This window comes from Tamandua tetradactyla, chromosome 9 (assembly GCF_023851605.1).
Source record: "Tamandua tetradactyla isolate mTamTet1 chromosome 9, mTamTet1.pri, whole genome shotgun sequence".
NCBI lineage: Eukaryota > Metazoa > Chordata > Mammalia > Pilosa > Myrmecophagidae > Tamandua > Tamandua tetradactyla.
Window position 1 is genome coordinate 19704705 of NC_135335.1, and position 15532 is coordinate 19720236.

Below are 15532 nucleotides of genomic sequence, written 5' to 3' on the forward strand. Positions count from 1 at the left end.
AGACACTTTAATAGGGACTCATATTCACAGATATCTCCTGTTGGTTCTGTTTTCCTGGAGAACCCTGACTTCTACACCAAGATGTGGCCAAGCTTAATTTGAATGGGGAATGAAAATGAATGATGCTTCCTATCAGATGACCGTAGGGAAGAGCATTGACTATTTAATATCATAATAAAATCTACAAAGAGAAACTAAAGAGAGCATGACAATTAAATGCAATACATAATCCTGGATTGGATCTAATAATGGAGGGGAAAAAGCCCAAAGGACATTAATGGGACATTTGGGGGGGGGGGAAATGGAATATAGGCTGAAAGCTATATGCCAATGTTAAAGTTCTTGAACTTGGTAAGTTATTAAGTGGTTATGTAGCCACTTATAAAAGTGGTTACATAAGTGAGTATCCTTGTTCGAGAATAATGTATACAACCCACTCTCAAATGTTAAAAAATTTCATAGATAGATGAATTGATAGATGGATAGACAGAATGATTCAGTAAATGTGACAAGATCTTAAAATTGGTAGATCTGGGTATATGGGGAGGAACATGTCAAAGTTGCATAGGTTGGGTTTGTATTTTCTTTTTTTTTTGTATGCTGTATGGCAGAGGTCACATTTCATTCTTTTTCCATGTGAGTCTCTATTATAGCAGCACATTTGTTGAATTTGTGTTTGTTTGTTTTGCTTATTTGTTTTGTTTGGGGAACTGCAGGTTTGTATTACTTTTGAAGCTGTCCTAAAAGTTCGCAATTATTTCAAAGTAAACATTCTTTTAGGCAGTCATTCTCTCTTAAACAACCACCATTATGGGCCAGGAGGACCCGGTGCAGTGGGAGAGTCACCAGAATTGGATAAATCAAAAGTTCATTGAAGTCATTACCAGGAGCATCAAGAAAATTGCAGGCTTTCTCATTCCATATGTCTCGTTGTTCAAAACTCACAACACTAAAGGAGAAATCGACTACCCTCGAAGGGAGAATAGAGTACCTTGAAGTCCGAGTGACAAAAGAGGAGACCCTCACCTAGAGCTTCTGACACTACTGTTAGGAAGTTGCTTTACAGAACACAGGCCCACGTGGGAAAGACCAGAGCAGCCTCAGCAACTTCTTCTTTCCTTACAGAACATCAGGGCTTATACTTGCTTTTCTTTATTCCAAATTCTGCCCTTTCCCCCAAGACCCATGATGTCAAAGCTGCTGCATGGGTGAGAAATTCACCCCCTTCTGGTCTTTCTGTCATGCTGCACCTGAAAATATGAGCGATGGACCGGCTCCAAGTAAAAGTACAGAGTATGCCTCTGTTATGGTTGGGTTCATGTGTCAACTTGGCCAAGGGATGGTGTCCAGTTGTCTGGTCAAGGAAGCACTGGCCAAGCTGTTACTGCAAGGACAATTCGTGGACCAGAGGCTGGTTTATTAAGTTAGCAGCATGTTGAGTGCATCCTTGACTGATTACAGCTGCAGCCAGCCAAGGGGAGTGACTTCCACAATTAGTGACATCTAATCTAATCAGTCGAAGCCTTTGAAGGAGAAGTCAGAAGAGAGAATCTCTCCACTTCAGTCCATCCAGCCTCTTCTGATGGATTCATTAAAAACCTTCATCCAAGCTGTCAGATCATGGCCTGCCCTACAGAATTTGGACTCATATACCCCTGCAGTTGAGTGAGACACCTTTATAAAATCTCACATTTACAGATATCTCCTGTTGTTTCTGTTTCCCTAGAGAACCTAATACAATATCCAACTTTCTCTTTTCTCTAACAAACAACAACTTATATCAGATAGTTTCCAAAAATGGCAAAGTCACTGAAATAAAAGATAAAGATTCCAGGAAGAGTAAAGGAGTTGCATTTATTTTATTTTTGGATAAAGAATCTGCTCAAAACTGTACCAGGGCGATAAACAGTTATTTGGTGGAGTGATAAAAACAAGCATTGTTATTGACCAAGGAAGGGCAGCTGAGTTCATCCAAAGGCAAAACTACTTGGATAAATCTAAGTGCTATGAATTTTATGGGGAAAGTGGACACTTAAGTTATGCCTGTCCTAAAAATATAATTGGAGAACATGACCCTCCAAAGAAGAAAGAGAAAACAGAAAACTCCTGAACCAGATGAATTTGAAGAAATAGAAGAAAGTGAAAATGAAAGGAAAGATTCTGCTCTTGACAGCCCTGATGAGGCCATTCGTTGCTCTCCAGCCAGCCATAATTGGAAAACAGAAAGGATGGAAACCCAGTTCAGGGGACCCCTCAACAGCAGATGACTCAAGACACCCAAGGATAAAGAAAAGCACATATTTCAGTGATAAAGAATAACTTAGTGATTACAATTAATATTTATTATGTAAATCTCATTAAAATAAAAAATATCTTGAAGTACAAAGTTCAGCTGGAGACTAAAGGTTACTTTTAGAACTTTAAAAATAAGATATCAAATAGTTTTCACTATAAAATAGTTCACCAGAAATTGAGAGATAATTTCAAACATAATTTTTCTATCTCAGCAGAGTAATTAATATTGAGATTTGCTAGTAACCATTAATCCTGAAAACAACTAATTTAATAAGAATAAAGAAACTTAATACTATTATAGTAATACCACTGTCACCCCAAGAAAGAAGGTAGACATTACAAAAATTTCTTTGAGAAACTCATTATAAAAGTTTTATACGTATCTGATTGTTTTACATGAACACTTTTGAAAGAAATTTAATGTTTAAAAGAAAAACTTCATGAAACCTATGGGAAAAAATTGAATGATTAGTAAATATTATTTTTAAATGTTTTAATAATATTTACATATTTATAAACTTTTCAAGGGAATTTTGCTTTTGATAATTTAAAAATGTGCACTTTGAGGATGGCGCAACAGTGGCTCAGTGGCAGAATTCTCGCCTGCCGTGCCAGAGACCTGGGCTAGATTCCCAGAGCCTGCCCATGCAAAAAACAAGAAGTACACATTGGACTTTGCTGGGTCCTTCTAAGGTTTGATGTGGCATGTGGTAAGAAGTCCTGGGGAACTATGAGACATTTTGTAGAACTTTTTGTCAATGTAGTTCAGGCACTCAGAGTCAAAAGCCTGGGACTCTTTGTTAAGGTCCTTGTACCTTTTTCTTTTTCAGACCTTTCTTACAGCTCTCCAATCCTCTGCGCTGTCCCTATAAGCAGTCTTGTCTCCTCTCCACCTTTGTTGGGGAGTGGAAGACAGTGCTGGCTGAGACCTCATGCCTTGTCAAAGTGGCTGCCAGAGAATGTCGCTGCTAACCTGCCTTTTGGGGAGGTCAAGGCCAGACTTGACAGAGCTCAAAGGGGGATTTTCAGGATTTTCTTTCTGTCACCTGCAGTGTCTTTGCTGCTCATATTTCCCTAGTAAACTCCTCAACTTTAAAAAAAGAAAAAAGTTAAAAAAAAAAAAAAAAAAACAAATCTACCCCAACGAGTTAGGCTGCAAGAGACTATTGCATGTTCATGAGCAGAGGGTTGACCCAACGAAGGAGGTATTTTTGAGGAATATGCATTGGCAACTTGTGCTGATGGGACTACAGTGGGGAAGGTAGGGGGACATGGCATGGTTTCAGCTCTGTAGGTGAGATTCAGCAGGTGTCCCCCAAGTGACTAAACCCCATTTTACCTGCAGAAAACACAGGTAATCCAGTCCCTCATCTGCCAAGCCTCCCTCCCAGATCAGTAGTCTAGGGACTGAATTTCTTTTACATAAACAAGTCATTTAACTAACAAGGCCTTCTGCTTTCATGATGATTTCCCAAGTGGTTGTGGAAACCCAAAGTCCCAGGTTCCTGAGGTGGGAATCAATTTCTTCTTTCCTGGCCTAGAAAAAGCAATTTCTCCACAGCCTGTTCTCACTGGCCTTGGCCCTCCAAACCACACACCTAATCTCTGGAGTTATCCATCAGAGAGTTATTTATAACAGTGAAAAGTTAGAAATACCTTAAATGTCAACCAAAGGTGACCAGTTAAGTAAATGATGACGTGCATATACAACAAAGAGATTGCAGCCACGATGATGTAGGTTATTATTTATTGATAAGGGAAAAGAAGTCATGGCCATGACTTCTTGCTGAGTAAGAAAAGAAGATGACATAATAGCTCATATAATATGATCACATTTATGGAAAATTAAACTCACAGGTGTATTGATTTATATCAAGAAAAATGTTCACCAGCTCCCATTTTCTGTGGGGATGGGATTTCAGATGACATCTTCCTCTCTTCTTGGTTCTTTTCCTTCTTGCTTGATTATTTTACAACTGGCATGTATTTACAAAGACAATAAAGCTATTTGGGAGTGGAGGAAGAGTTATGTTTTCTGAGATAGAGAAATCTGTCCTCAGTATTGTTAAGTGAATAAAGCAATTATGACGTAACCCTATTATTGTGTGTGTGTGTGTGTGTGTGTGTGTGTGTGTGGAGAGAGAGAGAGAAAAGGAAGGAAGGAAGAAAGTGAGGGAGGAAGGGAAGGAATTATTTTTCAATAATTTTCATTGAAGGGAGTGGGGAGGGGAGGGAGGGAGGGAAGAAGGAAGGTTATTCTTAGGGATAGTCTGAAAATCAAAGACCAAACATGTTGATTATTGATATCATTAACATTTCCTATGACTTTTTATGAGACTTAGGGATTATGTTGACATATATCCCAGCATACATCTTAAACTAAAAATAGAGGCTTGCAGGGAAGGGACTCTATAAAGAAAGAGACTCTGTCCTGGCATTGGGACCTTTGGTGGAGAATCTCTGTTGCTCAGTGGTTCCCAGACCACCCTCGCCAAGATCTCTGCAGCGTCCCTCAGAGATAATCTACAGTTCCAGGTCTGCCCCTGAGACAAATTCCCAGTGGCACGTTTCTGAACTCTAGGGTTCAAAATTAAAAAAAAAAAAAAAAAATGAATTTTAAGACCAGTGCCTTCCCAGCAAAAAGGAATCTCAACATTTTATTACGACTCCCCAAGAAGTTCTTCTAAGAAAGTTGATCAGAGACGATCACCAAGAAGGAAACGGAAACATTTCTAAGAAGTTTCCAATAACAGTGCCTAAAGGTGGATGGTCGCTGCTTATCCACAGTAAATGGGCTCAGTCTCCTGTATGCTCCTTTCTTCATAAATCATTCTCAAAGCTTTTATCACCAATATTCCTTAGAGCTCTTCCATGGACCCTCTTGTCAAAAAGCAAACATGACAATGTCATCCCCTGGTTAAAACTACTTCATGGAGTCCCATTAAAAAGCAAATTTCTTAACACGGTCAAGGGTACCGGATAAGAGTGTCATCAGATTATAGAACCTGAGGACCTGAATTCAAATCCCAGTTCTGCCACTTATAGGTATGTCTTTGCACTAGTCTCTTAACTTTTCTGTGCCTCAGTTTCCTCATACATAAAATGGAAATATCTATAGTACACCTCCTAAAGGTGACAAGAGGATTAAATTAGTTGCAGGTGCTTGGAAGGGAAATAGTAGGTCATATATATGTTACCAGAAAAAATTAAAAGAAAAACCACAGCACTATATGACCCAATGAACCCTACTGTGAATGACAGACTGTAGTTAGTGGTACAATTGCAGAGATCTTCTTCCATGAATTGTGGCAGGTGCACCACACTAATGCAGGGTGTTAGTGGTGGGGTAGTATATGGGAATTTTATATGTTTTGTCCATGATATTCCTGTAAACTTACAACCACTCTACAAAAATTAATAATAATAATAAAGAAAGAAAGGGCAGAAAAGTAGGAGACCCTTAAGAAAGATTGCCGGACTCCAAAGGACAGAACTATTTGGAATGGAGAATACTCAGATGGGTCAAAAGCCACAGAATTCAAGAGCTTCAATGAATTAGAAATTAAAAATTTTTTAAAGGCTTGGAACAGAGCCTAGCACACAGCAAGTACTCAATGTTACAAGATACTGCCTGCCTGCCAGCCTACACCACAACCCCTCTCTCTCTGCCCCCTACCCACACTGGCCTTTATTCAGTGCCTCTTCCTCATCAGAATCCTTCAGACCTCAGGGACGTTGTATAGACTATTCCCACTCTTCCTTCCTATGGAAACCTCTTCCTCTGGGGAACACTCCTTGACCTCCCTGAGTCAAATTCCTTAATTTTACACTTACAGCATTGAGTACTTCTCCTTAGATGTTATTGTCTCAGTTGCAATTTTTCAATAATTTGTATGATTATTTCATTAGTGTTTGCCTCCCATTCTAAACTCTAAACTTGAGATTAGTGGACATTGTGTCTGTGTTTTCCATACCATTTCGTCCTCACTTCCTACACAACGCCTGGTGTAGAGAAGAGGCACAATTAACATTTCTGAATGAGTGAATAATGCTGATGATTCCCAAGCCTCCATCCTCTGTCCAACTTTCCCTTCTAAGCCTCAAACCAGTACCCACCTGTTCTAGTTTGCTAGCTGCCAGAATGCAATATACCAGAAATGGAATGGCTTTTAAAAAGGGGAATGTAATAAGTTGCTAGTTTACAGTTCTAAGGCTGAGAAAATGTCCCAATTAAAACAAGTCTATAGAAATGTCCAATGACAGGCATCCAGGGAAAGATACCTGATTCAAGAAGTCCGATGAAGTTCAGGGTTTCTCTCTCAAGTGAGAAGGCACATGGCGAACACAGTCAGGGCTTCTCTTTCATCTGGAAGGGCACATGGTGAATACGGCATCATATGCAAGCTTTCTACCCTGGCTTCCTGTTTCATGAAGCTCCCCAGGAGCCATTTTCCTTCTTCATCTCCAAAGGTCTCTGGCTTGTGGGCTCTCTGCTTCTTGTGGCTATGTCATTCTTTTCTGCTCTCTCTGAATCTCCTTCATTCTCCAAAATGTTTTCTCTTTTATAGGATTCCAAAAACTTATCAAGACCCACCCAAATGGGTGGAGACACGTCGTCACCTAATCCAGTTTAACAACCACTCTTTTTTTTAATTTATTATTTTTTTTACATGGGCAGGCACCGGGAATCGAACCCGGGTCCTCGGGCTTGGCAGGCAAGCATTCTTACCTGCTGAGCCACCGTGGCCTGCCCTTAACAACCACTCTTGATTAAATCACATCATCCAGGGAGATGATCTGATTACAGTTTCAAACATATAGTATTGAATAGGGATTATTCTGCCTTTACAAAATGGGATTTTGATTAAAACATGACTTTTCTTGGGTTCATACATCCTTTCAAACCAGCACACCACCTGATTCCTGGATCTTTGCAGGACTCCTGCACCTCTCCCAAACTCACCCCATCCAAAATGGAACTTGGCACATCCCTCCCTGAACCTGTTCCTTGACAGAGTGGATGACACCCGTCTCCTTCTTCGGCCCACACATCAATTAATCAGCAAGTCCTAATAAATCCACCTCCAAAATATTCCCTTAATCTGTCCACTACTTAAATTCTCTGAGGGCAAAGATGTTGTCTACTTTAATCACCATTGCATCTTCAGTTCTAATAATAGGACTTACCTATTTGTGAATAAGTAAACTAGCATTACCTTATCTAACACAATCCTAACGTAGCTTTCCATCTCCTCTTTAAAGTCTCTCAAATCCATTTTTACAGCCTAGTCAGGACATTTTTTCTAAAGCACAAATCTGGTCATGTCACCTTCTTGCTTAAAACCCTTCCACAACTCCCCACTTATAGGACTCAGATCTCAGGGTCAATCCTTCAGAGTCTATACAGTATTTCCTCCTGGTTACTAATAGTCAGGATTAGTTTTAAAATGTTTACTGGAAGAAAGGAAGCAAGAGATAGTGCCTGGACTACCCCTGGTGGTCTGAAAAGTTCAGTTTCTTCTCCCATTCAGGAAAGTTCTTTGAATCAAAGGGGAAATTAGTTATGAAAACAGCTAAGACTACAAACTACTAATCACTGTGCTTTATACACGAAGATCAAGAATAAAAGTTATGATCAGAGCTGGCAGGTTCACTTTCATGCCCAAGAAAAGAGGTGAACTGACAGAGAGAGAACAGGAACTTTTCCATGACACCATAAAATATCCATGCGAACAGGAGATCTTCAGAAATTCTCAGGCACTCTCTCAGCTTGAAAGGGCTCCCAGCTTCAAATGCCTTCCCTCTTCTACCTTGTCAGGCTACTTCAACATTCAGCCTAAATGCATTCTCATTACTGTGGCAGCTCCTCTCAATTATTAAAGTGAATCCAGAGTCATCCAGCGTTCCACCACTTTCCAACTCAAGTCTTAACTCAACTCTATCAGTTTACTAGAAATCTATGAACCCAGCTGATGGAGTCAGTGTAAGAAAAGCCAGGTGAACACACAAACTTTCTTCTTCTTTTCTCTCTACTGAAATCTTTAAGGGCCACAATGAATAGCATCCCCTTTGCCATGAAAATGCTGAACCCATTAAGAGATAAGACAAGGAAGCAAGACAGATAGAAGCAAAAATATCATCAGCATGGCTGATAAAACTTGGTACAGGAGAACATGATTCATACATGTGGATGAGGGAGCTTCTTAAAATTCAACCCCAGGCGGGCCATGGTGGCTCAGCAGGCAGAGTTCTCACCTGCTATGCCAGATACCCAGGTTCGATTCCTGGTGTCTGCCCATGCATAAAAAAAAATTCAACCGCAGAGTCAAACAAACTTGATAACCTAGATCTAAGGTCTGCATCACAGAGAAGCAGAGCAGAACCTGTGCATCCTACGAGCAGAAGAGAAGGCAGAGCCAAACTGTTCACACCCAATGCCTTATGCCAAACTCATTGATCATATAAGACACTTGTCCTCCAAGAGGAAGCAAATGAGGATGGTTGGATTTATACATTGGATAACATATTCCTCCATACGGAAGGAAACATGGTGAATAGAGAAGAGGCATCCCAGCGAGTGCTCTCCACAGGTAAAATCTGCACACATTTTTTGCATTTCAAGGGACTAAGAGTGCTTTGGCTATATTAATAAGATGCTGATAGCAAAAAAAAAAAGATGCTGGCTTTGATCAGAAGTCCCCACTTTCTAACTACTCTGGGATGCTCTGAAAGAGGTCCAGCCTCATTCCTTCTTGGTCCCCAGCCTCACTCAGAAGATATAGAGAATTACAAACACTTAACAACCAAAATACCACAGGAACCAACCAATGGGAACTGAAGCTCAACCAGCCTGAGTGGAAGCTCAACCAACCAGGACAGACCCCAGTCCATCTCCGCCTCGGTTTTGTGAAAAACGTAGGGGGAGAGCATCCAGAGAGGCAAATTCTTGGAAGTATGACAACACCTGAGAGTGCCCCTATGAACATGAGATCCCCTCTGTGGACTCTTAGGCCTTTTCTCTCTGATTAGAGATCTTTACCTCTTCTCTTGCCTGAACGGCTGTGTCCTGCGCTGGACACCAAATCCTCAACAAAGACATATTCTACTGCGTTGGGTTGTTTCTACCTTAAATGCAAGACCTTCCTTAGTTCTTTGTTCTGACTTTGTCTAGCTGAGTTTTTCCTATTGACTGTAGTTGTCTTTTTCACTGGGTAACTTTTTTTTTTTAAGTATTTCAAAATAACACAGACTTTCATTTCATTTCATTTTCTCTCCCTGGAGTATTAGCTCTGTCAACAGAGGGAGATTAGTAAAGTCCCGTCATCTGACAACTACTCAGGAGGCCTCCATCAAAGCTCTACGGCCTCTGTAACCAGAAATGAAGTCACTACTGAGTCATCTTACATTCTGATGATGGTAGGCCTGATTTCCTGTATGCATGGCCTCAGAAGTGGCACTGTTGGAGTCTTAGCCACCAAATAGGGCCCAAAGTGGTCCTTTCACTTTTTCCCTCATTGGACCAACACCCTAGGCCTCCAGCAGCCCCTTCTGATGCCAGTTTGCCATGGAACAGGAAATCCGGGGACAGAAAATGGTTATCACTACATAATAAGAATACAATTATTTGAACAGAGTAAGTTCTAACCCCATTTCCTTCTGCACTAGCTCTCTGACCTTGGGCAAACTGAATCTCAGTAAATATGAATGGGCATGATATTTACATCCAATGATGTCTAGGAAGCTTCAAAAGCTACTTAGGAAATGGGCTAACACACCGCATGGCTCGAAGTAGGTGTCCAATTCAGGCCAGTTTCCCCTCCCCCACTTTCCCTGGCACTCTCCATTCTCAGGGGAATATTCAAGGAGCCTCAAGCACTGACACTGTGCCTGCCTCTAGAGTACAAGCATATCATATTTGGTCTCTCTGCAGCGGCAGGAGCACCATGGGGGAGAACTGCACCCACGTCCCCCAGTTCCTCCTGCGGGGTCTCACAAAGCAGGAAGGGCTCGAAGGCATCCTCTCTGTGCTCTTCCTGCTCAGCTACTCAGTCACCTCCTGGGCAACCTGATTACCCTGATCATTATCACCCTGATCCATGAAGACCCACAATCCCCCACACCCTGTACTTCTTCCTGAGCATCCTCTCCCTTGTAGATGACTTATTCTCCACCATGGACACCCGAGGCTGCTGGAGAGGTTCCTTGCCTCAACCCAGTCCATCTCCTTTGCAGAATGTGTGGTCTAGTTGGCCCTCACGCGTCTCCAAGGCACTGCTGGATGTCTGCTATTGGTCATCATGACCAATTCACCACCATCTGCCACCCTCTCACCTACACCATCATGAACCACCATCTGTGTGTCCAACTGGTGGTGGCCACCTATGCTGCTTCTGTTGTCAATTCAGCTTTGCTGATCAGGAATGTCTTCAGGCTTCCCTACTGTGGCCCCAACGTCTTCAACCACTGTTTCTGTGACATCCTGCTGGTGCTTCAACTTGGGTGTGCAGACACTACTGAGATCGAGGCCATCATCTCCTCATCTTCTACCCTGATTATTCTCTTTTCCGTTGCCATTGTCCCCGTCTCCTACATCTACATCCTGGTGACCATCTGCAGGATGCATTCACTGGAGACTCAAAACAAAGCACTCTCCACCTGTGCCTCCCACCTCACCTAGATCCCCCTCTACTATGGCACCATCTTCTACATGTACACTCAGCCAAGCTCTCACAGCGCCACCCGACAGAGCAAAGTTGTGTCTGTTTTCTACACTGTAGTCAATGCCATACTGAACCCTCTGACCTACAGCCTCAGGAATAAAGATGTGAAAGTAACTTGCCCAAAGTCATACAGTTAATAAGTGCTAGAATTTGAGGTCAGGCAGTCTGACTCCAGGGACCATGTTCTCAACCAATACACCATAAAGCCTCTTTCTGATGACTGCATCTCACAAGCGGACAATGGGCACTGTTTTCCTTAATTCTGAAATATGTAAGGAGAGACTGGATCATGGAATTATAAAGTGGTATGGGAGGGATGTGGGCTCTGGAGGTGGCACAACTGAGAACATACTGCCTCTGAGTGAGCTCTCTGTTGGCATCTGGGTGATGTCAAGCCAAGTTACACAGCACTTCTCACCCTCGGTTTTCAGGCAAAAATGGCTCAATGACCCCCATCTCAACTGGATATTAAAAGGTTTCCATGAGGGGCAAAGGGGCCTCATAAAGAGGCTGGCACAAACAATTGCTCAAGGCCATTGGTTTCCTTTCTTCCCCAGGGAAACCATTCAGTCAGATCAAATATTCTTTCACATCAATGGTTTTTAATGGTGAAAGCATGTCATGTTGCTATGGTATTAAACAGCATTTAATCAAATGATGAGAAAGTTCTTCCTTTTCTGACTCTTTCTTTTTTTAACTCTTCTGATTATGTTAAGCTGGAGTCTCAGTTTAATGCTAAATTGACTTTAAACCATCTCCAATCTAGTCTACTTTTGTAACAGAGTAGGATTTAACACTAAATATAGTAACTAGCTCTCATTTAATAATGTTATGTTACTTTCATTTTAATTTTTATGTTACCTTTATGATTCTTATAAAAAGGATTTTTAAAATAAACATAATTGTTTTTAGAAGAACCCTTTAAACAAAATCATAATATCAATAGTATACAGGGAAAATACTACAACGGAAGTAAACAGATGATTTAGAAATACTGATATAGGGGATCCACATTTTTCAAAATATTTTCACACTCATTCTTTCATTTGTCCTTCACCAAATGCTAGAAGGTTGGTGTGCTGGGTTGAATAGTAATCTCCCAAAATTCATGTCCACCTGGAACCTCAGAATAACATGACTCTATTTAGAAATAGAGTTTTCATGATTTAATTAGTTAAGATGAGGTCTGACCCACTGGCAGGGAGAATGCCATATGATGACAGAGGCAAGAAGGCCTGAGGCTACAAGAAGCTGAAAGAAGCAAGAAAGGATGGTCTCCTAGAGGCTTCAGAGGGAGCATCGACCTGCCAACACCTTGATTTTGGAGTTCTGGTCTCCAGGACTGTGAGACAATAAATTTCTGTTGCTTTACAGTGGACAACCAAAGCTACAGGCTGAGCCCCCAGTCTTGGGGTTTGTTCATATGAAACTTAACCCCACAAAGGATAGGTCAAGTCTACTTAAAATTTAGGCCTAAGAGTCACCCCCAAGGGAGCCTCTTTTGTTGCTCAGATGTGGCCTCTCTCTCCAGACAACACATTGAGCAGTTTCACCACCCTACTCCTATCTGCATGGGACAATGACTCACAGAGGTGTGGACCTTCCTGGCAACGTGGGACAGAGATCCTGGAATGAGCAGAGACTCAGCATCAAGGAACTGAGAAAAACCCTAGAATGAGCAGAGAATTAACATCAAGGGATTGAGAGAAACTTCTTGACCAAAAGGGGTTAAGAGTGAAATGAGACAAAGTGTCAATGGCTGAGAGATTCCAAACAGAGTAGAGAGGTTATCCTGGAGGTTATTCTTATGCATTAAGTAGATATCATCTTATTGTTCAAGATGTACTGGAGAGGCTGGAGGGAACTGCCTGAAAATGTAGAGCTGTGTTCCAGTAGCCATGTTTCTTGATGATGATTGAACAATGATATAGCTTTCACAATGTGACTCTGTGAATGTGAAAACCTTGTGTCTGATGCTCCTTTTATCTACCACATCAACAGACGAGTAGAACATATGGAATAAAAATAAATAATAGGGGGAACAAATGTTAAAATAAATTTAGTTTGAAATGCTAGTGGTAAACGAAAGTGAGGGGTAAGGGGTATGGTATGTATAATCTTTTTTTTCTCTGTTATCATTTTATTTCTTTTTCTGTTGTCTTTTTATTTCCTTTTCTAAATCAATGCAAATGTTCTAAGAAATTATGAATATGCAACTATGTGATGATATTAAGAATTATTGATTATATATGTAGAATGGAATGATATCTTAATGTTTTGTTTGTTTGTTAATTTTTTTAATTAATAAAAAAAGATGGAAAAAAATTTCTGTTGCTTTAAGCTACTCAATTTGTGGTAGTTTGATAGAGCAGCACTAGCAAACTAATACAGTAGGGTAAGCCAGGTGTTATCCCCAATTCTCCAATAAGCTAAAAAAGAATCTGAGAAATTAATTAACTACTTCTAGATCTCACTGAAGGACCATAAAATAGCTTAGAGCAGAGGACCAAGGCATCTTGAATTGTGATGGAATCCCCTACACACACTTCTCAACTTCAGAAACCATGAAAATTCATGTTCTTCTTGGCTACAGGAGTTTCCACCCTTGGTTTTCCCATTTAGTTTCTTGCTAGGGTCTCCCTTGTCCACAAATATTCCTCTTCTGCCCCTAACTTCTGGAAAACACACAAGGCTAAATTCCTCTTCTAGGAAGCCTCCAATATCCATTAGGAATTGCCTGAGCTTCTAGCAACAGAGAACTAATTACAACCATTAAACTCTTAAAGTTTATTCTCTTGTGTTTAAAAAAGAATAATAAGACTTGAAATATTCAGCAGTGGTACAGAGGTTCCATGAAAACAATGGAATCCAGGTGCCCTCTATCTTTCTGTCTCAGCACCCTTAATGCTTGGCTTCCTACTCACAATTGCCTCTTGCCCCAAGATGGCTGCTGAAGTTCTAGCCATCACCAACATGGTCAAAGAAGAAAATGAGAGGAATTGGTAAAATGCCAGTTGCTTGTGCCCCTTTTGGTAGCCCTCCCAATAACAACCAATAACACCCATTTGTTTCATTGTCCCCAACTTAGTCACACAGCCTCACTGTCTGCAGGGAAGACTGGGAAAGGTAGTTGTTAGCTGAGCACATTCCCACCTTGATGAGATTAGGTTTGTGTTTCTAAACAAGAAGGGAAGGATGGATGTTGAATAGGCAGATAGCAGTGCTTTATCATCTACCGCCTAGAGCAGAGGATGAGAACTGATGGCTCATCTTCAACTTCCAATCCATCCCACCAAGTTTACATGAACAATACAATAAATTAAAATTTTTATAGCCAACTGTTCTAGTTTGCTAGCTGCTGGAATGCAATATACCAGAAACAGAATGGCTTTTAACAAGGGGGAATTTAATGAGTTGCTAGTTTACAGTTCCAAGGCCGAGAAAATGTCCCAATTGAAACAAGTCCATAGACATATCCAATTTAAGGCATCCGGGGAATGATACCTTGGTTCAAGAAGGCCAACGGCATTCAATGTTTCTCTCTCAGCTGGAAGGGCACATGGCAAACATGGCAGTGTCTGCTGGCTTTCACGTGGCTTTACCAAAAAGGACTGTCGCCAAAATATTTCCTCTTATAAAGGATTCCAGCAAGCGACTCCACCTTCACTGGGTGGAGACACACCTCCACGGAAATCATCTAGTCAAAAGTTACCACCCACAATTGGGTGGGTCACATCTTCATGGAATCAAAATGCTCCCACCCAGCAATATTGAATGAGGATTAAAGGGCATGGCTTTTCTGGGGTCCACCACAGATTCAGACCAGCACACCAACATATAAAAATGTGATCACTTTTTAAGAATCCATGTTCCTAGTTTCTCTGGGGAAAAAATAATGAAAGAAATCACTCATGCAGTTTTACTCCCAGCATAACCATAATCATCTGGGGCTGCCCTTGTAGATAGGACACCAGCTCTCCAATCCCCCCTCTGTTTCCTCACCATTCTATACTAGAACCTCTATTCCCTTTCTCATATTCTATTCATGTCTCTGGTAAAAGTGAGAAGTATACATGGACCTAGAGGGTCACATGTTTCAAGACAAATAGAACCTAGAACAGTGTTTGCTATGTAGAAGATGTTCAGAAAATACTCTTTGAATGAATGAAGAGAATATTTCTTTGGGGGTATGTGAAGTTTGCCCCTATAGGTATAATATGAGCCTCTCCCACATATCCCCCAAAATAGTGTGTTTATGTAGCATGAATACAGCATACACTTTTCATTCATTGAAGAAATCTTCCCCAATCACTAGTCGTCCCTTTTAGCATTTGAACATGCAGCCCTTATCCCATGGGAAAATTCTAGACTACTTAGCATCATTTCACAATCCTGTCCCAACCTAACATTCTAAGGAGCACCCCACACTTCTCATCAAATACCCACCCAGCAGCAATGCCTCATGACCTGGCCTGGCCTGGCCTGAATATGTTACACATTTTCACCCACCTTTTCCT

The 15532-nt window shown here is 41.1% G+C and overlaps 3 pseudogenes; all 3 read left to right on the forward strand.

Annotated features, from left to right (window-relative positions):
* Positions 1 to 810: 810 nt before the first annotated feature.
* Positions 811 to 1030, forward strand: LOC143645938 (putative protein BRICK1 pseudogene; annotated as a pseudogene).
* Positions 1031 to 1258: 228 nt separating this feature from the next.
* On the forward strand, positions 1259 to 2337 carry LOC143645584 (zinc finger CCHC-type and RNA-binding motif-containing protein 1 pseudogene; annotated as a pseudogene).
* Positions 2338 to 10238: 7901 nt separating this feature from the next.
* Positions 10239 to 11152, forward strand: LOC143645585 (olfactory receptor 5P56-like; annotated as a pseudogene).
* Positions 11153 to 15532: the final 4380 nt, after the last annotated feature.